This window comes from Ursus americanus, chromosome 13, assembly GCF_024610735.1.
Source record: "Ursus americanus isolate L20-20 chromosome 13, mUrsAme1.1.p, whole genome shotgun sequence".
Taxonomy (NCBI): Eukaryota; Metazoa; Chordata; class Mammalia; order Carnivora; family Ursidae; genus Ursus; species Ursus americanus.
In genome coordinates, this window is record NC_142139.1 from 7,412,923 (window position 1) to 7,425,162 (window position 12,240).

Sequence of the window (12,240 nt, forward strand, 5' to 3'; positions counted from 1 at the left end):
TCACTCAATCCACAAACACTCGCTAAACACCTACAATCTGCAAAGCAATACAGCCATTGCCTGCTATAAGATATACAAACTATAAGGCCTAGTACTTACTATTACAGAGTTTATAATCTAGCTGAAGAAATCAGAAATAAATGTGAAAGTTTTAATAGCAACAGCGAGAGATAGAAATAGATTATAAATCCAATTCTGTGGTTGAATATGATAAAGTTAGAATACTATTAGATGGGAGAGTGACATCAGCAAAATGGTGGCAGAGGACTTTCTAGTGCTTTTACAGAGCATATTGTAGAAGTAAACTTTCTTAGGTATACCATTTATAAAAATTCAATTCTTGGAGTGAATTATCACAAAGTGATAATCCTGCAAAATTATAGGCAAAGAATAGGATCTATGGAAGTGGAACAAGCAAAAAGTAAAAGAAACTATATTGGACCAGAAAAGAAACCATTGTCTTAAACCATCCATGATTTATAACTTTCACCAATACCTTAAAGAGGGGAATTTAAAACACTTACGTGTGTATGTATTATGTATACAGGCGTAATATCTTTGGAAGATTATACCAGATGCTGATAATAGAGGTCGCTTCTGGGTAGAAAAACTGGAACACGGGGAAGAAAGAGAAACTTAACATTTCACTGCACACCCTATTGAACCTTTGTATTTTGTTCTATGTGTATGCATTAACTAGTTTAAAAAAACAAAGCAAACAATTTTTAAATGCATGCATGTAACATCTAAAAGGATTCTTACCAATATATTAATACCAGTTGTTTTTCTTTTCTCTCCTGTATTTTATAGTTTTTGAATTTTCTACAATAAATATGTATTTAATTTATAATCACAAAAATACATATTTTAAAATTTTTCTTAAAACAGAAAAACAGTGAATAACCAATGAATCAAAATAAATAAAAATAGTAATATCAATATTCTCACTGTATAGTTGTTGCATATAATTTCACTTAACTCAACAATATAGAAAAATAAATATAGTTCTCATTAAACAGTATTCATTTTCAACTAGCCTCTTTTGTTTTCTGCATTAATTCCAAATCTTAAGGACCCTATCAAGCATTGTTACAGATTCTTGAATTAAGTGGTCTCTGCTCCTGGATATTTAGGAGTCTGGGAAGTACAAAATTGAATAAACAGCACTCCAAACATGCTTTAAAATGGCTAATTTCTATATATTACCTACTCAAGACTGGTCCTAGAGAAGCAAATACAGCTAACAAAGAATAATTTATAAATTAAGATTTCATATATAAAATGTCTTTGGAACTTTTATACCTGTACCTATTAATGTCTTAGAGTAATAGGTGACATGAGAAAGTTTTAAAATTTTTCATTATGACATTTCTCCAAAGAAAATATACAAAGGGACAGACAATAAGTTCTGAAATGATACTCAACATCATTAGTCATTAGGAAATAAAAATGAAAACCACAAGATCCTAGTTCATCCACAAGGATGACGATAATCAGTAACAGATAATAACACATGTTGGCAAGGATGTAGAGAAATTGGAACCCTCATACACTGTTGATAGGAATGTAAAATAGTTCAGCTGCTTTGGAAAAGAGTTTAGTAGTTCCTCAAAAAGTAAATCTTAGAATTTCCATATGACCCAGTAGTTCCACTTCTACATATAAACACAAGAGAAATGAAAACCCATATCCACAAAAAAAAATTATACATGTTCACAGCAATATTACTGTAAACAAAAAATGGGAACAACCCAAGTATCCATCAGCTGATGAATGGCTAAACAAAATGCATATTCATACAATAGAATATTATTTACCATTAAACGGAATGAAGTACTAATAAATGCTACAACATGAATGAACCTCAAAAATATTATCGTTAAGTGACAGAAGCCGAACACAGAAGACCACATGTTATTGCATGATAACATTTACATGAAATCTGCAGACATAAAAAGCAGATTAGTGTTTGCCAGGAGCTGAGGGGAGGAGAGAATTGGGAGTGACCACTGATGGATAGAGAGTTTCTTTTGGAGGTGGTGAAAATGCTCTGGAATTAGAACAATCTAGTGGTGACAGTGCTAAAAACTACTGAATTGTACATTCACGGAGTGAGTTTTATGGTATGTGAATTATATCTCAATGATTTTTTAAAATTTCATTATGAGCTGCATGCCCAAAGTCAGGGTATCAATCTGAGTATCAACCTAAGTTTATTGATCCAATGGCATAAGAATCATGAGGGCTGATTTCTTTGGGAGACCGTGATGATATTATTACTTACTAACTAGCATATTTAAACTAATGTAATACAGACCATATTTAAATTCTCTTCAGGGATAAACTAATTCTTAAAGTTTACCTTGGAACTTACAGCTAAAAGAAAAGTAATACGACACACAAATAAAAGCAAATTTGCTTTTTATCCCCACAAACTTTCACTATAACAGCATAGTGGTTCTGGTCGTTCTTAGAGTTCTTATCACCCAGCTTGAACCACCACACAGTGAGAACTGACAACAATATGGCCTCAAACATCAAATTGGACTTTTGACAGCAAGTGTTTGACAGCATATATGAATATGACCGAAGTCTGACTTCTAATATTCACCATTACATTTCCTTCTATATTGTACACGAAGACTATGCAATCTGTGTTTTCACTAACATAAACTAAACATTATTATGACTGATTTTAAAATTAGAATTCTTTTCTAATATTGAGAATATATTGTAGTTATTCAATTTCTATGTATTTTAACTATTTCAATGAAAACATCTAAATTCTCTTGGTTTGTCTCCTGAGTTATTTGGTTGTTTGTTCATATAACATTGTAAGGGGACAATAAAATTGCTGAATAACAGTTCTCAACCCCTCATTTCCCTCTTCCTCCCCTATACACATGGAGTACTGAAGTTTTACTTAAAAGAGTTAAAGTGCTAATTAAAACATTTTTATTTAGCATTTCATTAGAAATTTTTTATAAGACAATCAAGTAGGACTTTATTTTATAATGCTGAATTAGCTGTTTACTGCTGCGTAACAGATTACCCCAAATCATAGTGACTTGAAACAAAAGCATATATTATCTCACAGTTTTTGTTGGTTTGGAATTTCATAGCAGCTTAGCTGGGTGCCTTAGCTTCAGAAACTCCCTTAAGAGTTTTGGAGCTTCATTCATCCGAACGCTTAACTGAGACTGGAAGAGCCACTTCTACAACAGCTCACCCACATGGCTTTTGGCAGGAGGCCTCAATTCCTCACTGTAGGTACATAGAGCTGTTTAATGTATTTTCAAAACCTGTCGGGGCACCTGGGTGGCTCAGTTGTTAAACGTCTGCCTTGGGCTCAATTTATGATCCCAGGGTCCTGGGATCGCGCCTGCATCGGGCCCCCATTGGGCCCCCATTGGGCTCCCTGCTGCGCTGGGAGCCTGCCTCTCCCTCTCCCACTCCCCCTGCTTGTGTTCCCTCTCTTGCTGCCTGTCTCTCTGTCAAATAAATAAAATCTTACAAAACAAAACAAAATAAAAACCTATCAACTGGCTTCTGCCAGAGTCAGTGACCCAAAAGAGAGAGCAAGGAAGAAGCCATGATGCTTTTTATGATCTAGTCTTGAAAATCCCATATCATCATTTCCACCATATTCTATTAATAAGTAAAGTGAGTCCAGCCACACTCAGAGAAATGAATTAGGCTCTACCTTTAGAAGAGAGGAATGGCAAAGAATTTGTGGACATAATCTTAAATCTCCACAAGCCTTTTAAAATGAATTAATTAGCGTGAGTATAATTAATTCATTGAAAATAAACCCTGTATATGCATTAATATGGCTCCAAATTTCACTTGACCAATTTTGGAAATTCTACACTAGGACTCTAATTCTTTTGTTTGGAAAAATTTCCACCTATTTCATATATCACTATTTTTCTGAAAGAAAAAGTCAAGGAATAACAATAAAAGCAATGTGACAGAGATTATTAATTGTCGTCAAAAATGCCTGTGCTTCTGTAAATTTCATAGCCCTCCCTGCTTTGGTTGGGGTCATATAACGGGTTCTGAACAATACAATGTAAGTGGAAGTGATGAATGTCACATTCATGCCGATACAAATTAAGGCTGAGTTGCCTTTTTATAGCCCTCTTTTTCCTTCCGTTGGCAACCATGAAGAGCACACATTCCAGCTGGTGGATCTACAAGAAGGAAGATGTCCCAACTGCTATTGGACTGTATTGTAAGTGAAAAGTAATCATTTACTGTGTTAAGCCACTAAAATGTGGGGATTAATTTTTTATCCAGCATAGCAGAGCATAAAGTGACTAATTCATACTGCTAACACTTTAGTTAAATATCTAAAAGTACAATTCTTTTATGTTCTAAACAAATTTTTTTATCCTTACTGAAAATGAAGATGTTCCCTTTCAAGAATAAATAAAAGCAACTGATACCAGAATATTTAAATCCAGTCAGTGGAGCCTCATCCTGAATACCAGTTAACTATGAACTAATTGTAAACATAAAGAAAAATAGCCTCAAGAGCAAAGAAATTTTAAGGAAGAATTAAGGATGGCAATTCAATCTCAGCAAAACACAGGGATTAAGAGAAATGATGCAAGCTCATGCTTTTATGTTGAATTCACTCAAATACTTCTTAAAGCTTAATCTAAGACTTAAAAAAAATTCATGGACAAAGAAAAAAATTAAACAAGCATATTCCTAATCTTTGGAGACTAAAATCTAAGATAAATTATTGTTTTATATGTCACAAAACCTATTTACATACTAAATAATCTAAAATTAAATTCTTAAATCCAATCACTATTGTTTAGAAATCTTGTCATAGGTGTCTTTTGGTGTACCAGAAAATAGATTAAGGGAGGTGAAGAGGATGATGATGTTCAAAAGAACAAGTGAGAATTGGGAATTAAGAAAACTAGCAACAAAGGAAAAGCAGGGAAGACCAATAAATCAGTGGAAGAAAGAGGGAGACAAATTATTTTAAATTAAGAAAAACCAGTACTGATCATGAATTCAATTTCATTCAAAAAGAAAAAAGGACCAGTGATTTGTTATTTTATTTTTTACCTGCAGGTGGCAGCTCCTGCTAAATATATAATAAGAATGTTTCTGAATAATTTCTACACTATCATCACTCTCACTTTAAAAAGGGGTGGGGTGGGAGTGGGTGCGGGGAGCCAAAATTGTATTTCAGTTACATTTCATATAATACCAAGTAGCAGTTTTTCAAAATAGCCTTAATTCTCAAAAAATATAAAACAAACACCTTCCTGGAGTATATTAGAAACAAAATAACAAATATATGTACATTTCTTCCAATGTAGCAATTCTCTGTTATTTCTTAAGCGTTTTGGAATTGTGTCTTGTTTTGTTGCTTTTGTAAATTTGAATTGTTAGAACTCACTGGTGTACTCTAGCTCAGATCATGAAATGCCAGGATTGGGTGGATGGGACAAACGCTATACATTATACTCACTATACTCATTACATTAAAAAAATGATAACTATACACAAAGACCACTGTATATTTTTTCAAGGGTACATACATTTCTAAATAAGTGAAGAGAGTGTATTGGAAAAGCATATATTGCATGCACTAATTCTAGTGTCTATGGACGAAAGGGAATGGGATTGGGAACAGAAAATAAAAGGAAAAAGGGAGCGTGTGGGTGGCTCAGGTGGCTGAGTTTCTGCCTTTGCCTGGGGTCATGATCTCAGGGTCCTGGGATTGAAACCTGCTTTGGGCTCCCTGCTCAAAGGGGAGTGTGCTTCTCCCTCCCTCTGTCGCTCCCTCACTATTTGTACTGTCTCTCTCTCTCTCTCTCTCCCTCAAATAAATAAAATCTTTAGGAAGAAAAAAAAGAAAAGGAAAGGAAAAAAAATAAGTACATTTAAATTTATCCCTAAGTAGTTCATGGTTTTGTTGCTTTGGTAAATAACATGTTGTTTACTTCATTTTTCCAATCACTTGTTTTTAGTATATATAGAAATATATTTCATTTTTATATATTGATCTTATATCCTGAAATCTTGCTAAATTCATTTATTGGCATTACTATGTTTTTTGTAAATTCATTGGGATTTTCTATGTAGATGATTATGTCATTTGTGAATAAAAACAAAGAATGCCTATTGCCAATCTGCATTACTATAATTTCTTTTTCTTACCTTATTTCACTGTCTAGAACTTCCAGGTTAATAGAAATGGTGAGAGCTGATATCCTTGCCTTGTTCTTTATCTTAGCAAGAAAGTATTCACTCTTTCATCATTAAATATGATGATAGTTGTAGGTATTTAAGAGACTCCATTTATCAGATTGAGAAAGTTCCCTTGTAGTCCTAGTTTGCTGAAATTTTTATCATGCATGGATGTTAAATGTTGTTAAATACTTTTTTCTGCGTCTAGTGAGAAAACCATGTATTTTTCTTTTTAGTCGTTGATATGGGGAGTCACTCTGATTAATTATTGAACCTGAAACAAGCTTATATTCCTGGGATAATCCAATTAGGTTATAATGTATTATCCTCTGTTTATATTGCTAAATTTGATTAGCTAATATTTTGGTGATGATATTTACATCTATGTTTATAAACGTTTGTATAAAATTGGTATATTTCTTCTTGAAATGTTTGGTGAATTCACTAGTGAAGCCATCTAAGCCTGGAATTTTCCTTGTGGGAAAGAGGTTTTAAACTGCTAATTCAATTCCTTTAATAGATACAGGACTACTTGATCTATCTCTCTTGAGTGAACTTTGGTATTGTGCATATATCAAGGAATGTTTTTCATTTTTTTGCAATTATCAAATGTATTGGCATAACGTCCACACATTAGCTTATTTTCCTTTTAATGTTTGTGAGATCTGTAGTGATAGTGTTTATTTCACTTTGAATATTTGTAACTTGTCTTCTCTATTTTTTTTTTATTAGTCTAGCTAGTAGTTTAACAATTTTGTTCATCTTTTCAAGGAAACAGCTTTTGATCTTATGGACTTTCTTTATATTTCTCTGTTTCCTATCACGAATTTCTGTTCTTACCATTATGTCCTTCCTTTTGCTTATTTTGCTCTTCTTTTCTAGTTTATTAAGGTAAAAATTGAGGTCATTATTTGCGAATTTCTTCCTTTTTGATATAGACATTTAATCTATACATTCCTCTCTTAACTGCTTCAGATGTCTCACAAGTTTTGATATGTTGTGCTTTCACCTTTATTCAACTCAAAATATTCTCTAATTTTCTTTATAATTTCCTTTTAATCCAAGGAACCCATTTAGAATTGTATTCTTTCATTTTCCAGTATTGCAGGATCTTTCCAGATACCTTTCTGCTACTGATTCCTAGTTTACTTCTTTTGTAGTTGAAGAATATATTTTTATGACTGCAATCATTTTAAATTTGCAGTGCTTTCTATATACAGTCCACTGTATATGAATATTCTATCTGTACTTAAAAAGAATATATTTTGCTGTTATTGAATGAAATACTCTATAAATATCAATTAGATCAAGTTGATTGCTTAGGTTTTCTAGATCCTTAACTGATTTTTGGTCTACTTTTTCTGTCAATTACTGAGACGGGAATACTGAAATTCCAATTATGTTTGTGGATTCGTCTACTTCCAGTTCTATCAGTTTCTGTTTCAGTTTTTCCAAATCGTGTTATTAGGTGTGTAAATATTTAGGATTGTTATATTTTTTGATACATTGATCTCCTTATCGTTGTGTAATATATCTCTTTATCTTGGGTAAAATTTCTTGCTCTACAATCTACTTTCTCTGATATGAATACAGCCACTCAAGCTTACTTTTAATTAGCTAATGCAAGGTTTATTTTTGTGAGACCTTTTTTTCTTTTAGCTAGTCTATGTCTTCAAATTTAAATTACACTTATTTTAGGTAAAATATAGTTGGATCTTGTTTTTATATTCAGTCTAACAAAGTCAGCCATCTACCTGGGGTGTTGAAGCATTTATATTTGATGCAGTTATTTATACAATTGAATTTAAGTCTACCACCTTGCTATTTGTTTCCTTTTTCCCCAGCACTAGACTGTCATTGCTTATTACTTGATGGGCAGCTCACAGTAGGATAGAGAGGGTTCTCATTTCTCCTGTCCATCCTCAGCCTTAGGCAGGCCATGAGTTCAGGGTACCTCGGATATGGGCTTTTTCAGTTTTTCTGCCTCTCCCCTGCCCAGGAATCAAACTCTTGGGAGTCGGGCTGGAGAGAGTTTTCTGCCACTCCTCCAGACCCTCTTTCCTATTTACTCAATGCAAGGCTCATGGTAGCAGCAGAAGGGTTTCCTGTTCTAATTTCTGTGGCAAATGGCTTTTGCTTTTACCCCTCCCTCAGTAGAACTGATCCAACACCCCCCACCCCCCCCACCCCCACCCTGACACACACACACACACACACACACACACAGGCAATATATCTTGGACTGGGTCATAGATGGCCTTTATTATGTTGAGGTATGTTCCTCTAATCCTATTTTGTTGAGAGTTTTTATCATGAATGAATGTTGTACTTGTCAAATGCTTTTTCTGCATCTATTGATCATATGGTTTTTATCCTTTCTCTTCTTGATGTGATATATCACATTGATTGATTTGCAAATGTTGAACCACCTTTGCAGCCTGGGAATAAATCACACTTGATTGTGGTGAATGATTTTTTTAAAGTATTGTTGAATTCAGTTTGCTAGTATTTCAATCTGCAGGTGTCATCAGCTCTAAAATGGGTCTCTTGTAGTCAGCATAGAGATGGGTCTTGGTTTTTTATCCATTTTGCCACCCTATGTCTTTTGATTGGAATACTGAATCCATTTACATTCAAAGTAATTATTGATAGATATGTATTTGTTGCCATTTTATTATTTGTTCTGTGATTGTTTCTGGAGATTTTCTCTGATACTTTATATCTTTCTCTCTTTCATGTTTTGTTGATTTTCTTTGGTGATATATTCAGATTTCTTTCTCTTTATTCTTTGCATATTTATTAGTGGTTTTTGATATATGGTTACCATTACGTTCGTATATAACCACTCCATGACCTCTGTATTTAGCAATCTTCTTATTTGCTGATGTTGTCAACTTCAGTCAATGTAGAGAAGTTAATTTTCTTGTCAAGTGAACTTTGAGTGTTTGTTTTGTTTTCTTGCTTGCTTGCTCTTTACTAGCTATTGCAAATACTTGTATAGATTTCAATCTTGGACAGAAGGCTCCAATTTATGAAGAAATTTTATGAAATATTCCAGTCCTTAGTAAAAGATTCCCCTATTTTTAAAACCTCTCTTGATGGCTTCTTTTTCTCTGCATAACTTCCGTGCTCCTCAATTACCCATTCATTCTCAGTAGGGTTAACCATGTGTAAGGTGCACAGTATGTGCCAGGCACCATGGTAGAAACTTTTATATGTATTACCTTCTCACCACACAGCCTCTCTTTCTATTTCTTTTTGCCCTCATCTCCTGCTCTGTTCTGATTCTCAATTCTAGTGTCTCTAGGCCTGATCTTTGTCCACAGGGTGAGCAGCATATTTCCAACAGATTTCTGTCGTGTTTTTTTTTTTTCATATCGTCCTTACTTGCCCCTCAAACTTGATCTGACATAGGAAGCACACTTTTATATTTTTTTACGTACATTTATGCCATTCCAGCTGCCATTTTATATCACACCAGAAAATATATGCTAAAAAATTACCACAGAAAATATTACTGCATATTTCAAGTCATTCTAAATACTGAAATAATTCTATATACCTCAAACCCTATAAAATTGTATTTTTTAATGATTTGATATTCCTCACCTATGCTATTGACCGTGCTAAAAGGAAAATAAAAGGTAGCTGAGGGGCGCCTGGGTGGCTCAGTCATTAAGCGTCTGCCTTCGGCCCACGGCCTGATCCCAGGGTCCTGGGATCGAGTCCTGCATCAGGCTCCCTGCTCTGCTGGGAGCCTGCTTCTTCCTCTCCCACTCCCCCTGCTTGTGTTCCCTCTCTGCTGGCTGTCTCTCTCTCTGTCAAATAAATAAGTAAAATCTTTAAAAAAAATAAATAAAATAAAAAATAAATAAAATAAATAAAAGGTAGCTGAAAAATCATCACAAAATATATTAAGTAACCACTTTAATTTGAGCATATGAAAATATAATTCTTGAAAAGGATGAATTCCACAAAATTTGGAAAAAGAGATTTGATTTGATTTGATTTGATTTGATTTATTTATTTGACAGAGAGAGACAGCCAGCGAGAGAGGGAACACAAGCAGGGGGAGTGGGAGAGGAAGAAGCAGGCTCCCAGCAGAGGAGCCTGATGTGGGGCTCGATCCCATTAACGCCGGGATCACACACTGAGCTGAGGGCAGACACTTAACGACTGAGCCACCCAGGCACCCCTGGAAAAAGAGATTTTAAAAAATCATTCTCTCAGTTAACTTTTACAATGTTCCCCCAAATTCCATCAGAAAGACTACAATCCTCCTTAATTTTACCAAAGAGAATAAATATAAAAATAAACCTTGGGTATTTTTTATTGTTGCCTACATTGGTGTAATGCTAAGTAACTGAAGGGTAATGATCATTATAGAGTCTAAAATAAGAGAGTAAAAGAACAATGATTGCTCAAAATTTATCCACTTTATCCACAGCAGAAGGTATCCTGATTGATCAATTCAAGCATCTGGGTCAGACTTACTACGTCTTTATAGTAAGAAGCTATTCTAGTTCTGTAACTACTTTCCACAGGCTCACTAGCCACTTTGCTTTTTAGTGTACCAAGTGGTTTTTCTTACTGGGAGGAAATACACTCAAAACCACTCCCAGATAACTGAAAATTTGAATTCCAGCATCTTGAAGCTAAGACCTGGGCCTTTAATCAGAGGTGACTGACCCATTTATGACACAGCCCCTTCCTGTGGCTAAACAAGCAGTATCTAGTTTCTCATTCCCCTACCACATCTTACAGTCAGCTTCATTGGTATAAAATTTTGTTTGGTATGATCTAACAAAGTGTTCTAGTTTTTATTATTGGCCTAGAATTTGTTCTTCACTCAAATAGTAAATCCATTTGTTTTTGCCTGAAATACTTGAATGAATTTTTATAAAAACTGTTTTAAGAAAAATTATCAATGTCTTATCTAAATACTTGAAAAATTGCAAAAGGAGAGAAAATTCCATAATTTTATTATTTTTAACACGGCTATTTTCATTTTTTGGTCTTTTGTTCTGGTCAGATTCCTTTATAGAAGTGTGACAACAGTTGACAACTCAGCAATGTATGTATACAGTGGCAAGGTTTTTTGAGTGTTCGGTTTTTGTTTTTTTGGGGTTTTTTTTTTGTTTTTTTTTTTTTTTTGGTAAAAGGCCAGACAGGAAATATTTTAGGTTTTACAGCCCATATAGTCTCTGATACAACTATTTAACTCTGCTTTTGTAGCACAAAAGCAACCATAGACTTTATGGAAATGAACAAGTATGGCTCTGCTCCATAAAACCAAAAATTTGAATTTCATGTAACTTTCACGTATCACAAAATATTATTCCCCTTTTGGTTTTTTTCAGCATTTAGAAAGGTAAAATAAAGTATTGGTATGTAAGGCCATAAAAAAGTAGGCAGCAGGTTGGATACCAATGGATCATAGTTGGCTCGCCCTGCTTACGTCCATATCTCTAGTTTTGACGTGTATGCTGAGCTCCACAGCCCTATTTTCAGCTTTTTCCTGTCCATCTTGATAGAAACATCCCACGAGCACCTCAAACCAAAATCATTTAAAACCTAACTCATAACATATGCCTCATCTAAACTATCTGCTTCTCTGAAATCTCCCACTTCTTTTCATGGAACACTCTATCTCAATCATCCAGACCTGAAATTTAAAAATCACCCTTGTCGAGTTCTGTCCTGTCTCAAATATGTCTTCAACTTGCAATTTTCAAACCTAGCATCTGAGTTCAGCTCTTCATTACTTAGTCTACATTGTGGTTGTGGCACTATAATTGATTTCCATGACTCTAGTTTCCTGTACTCCAATGTATCTAATATACTGCTGTCAGAATAAGCTTTCTAAAGCACTGCTCTAATTATGTCACTACACTACAATATTTTAAAACCTTGTATAACTCTATTGCTTGCCAAATTATATACAAACTCTTTAACGAGCATTCAAAGCCATTCAAAACATTATTCCAAATATATTTCTAAACTTGACTCATTCTAAACCTTTGT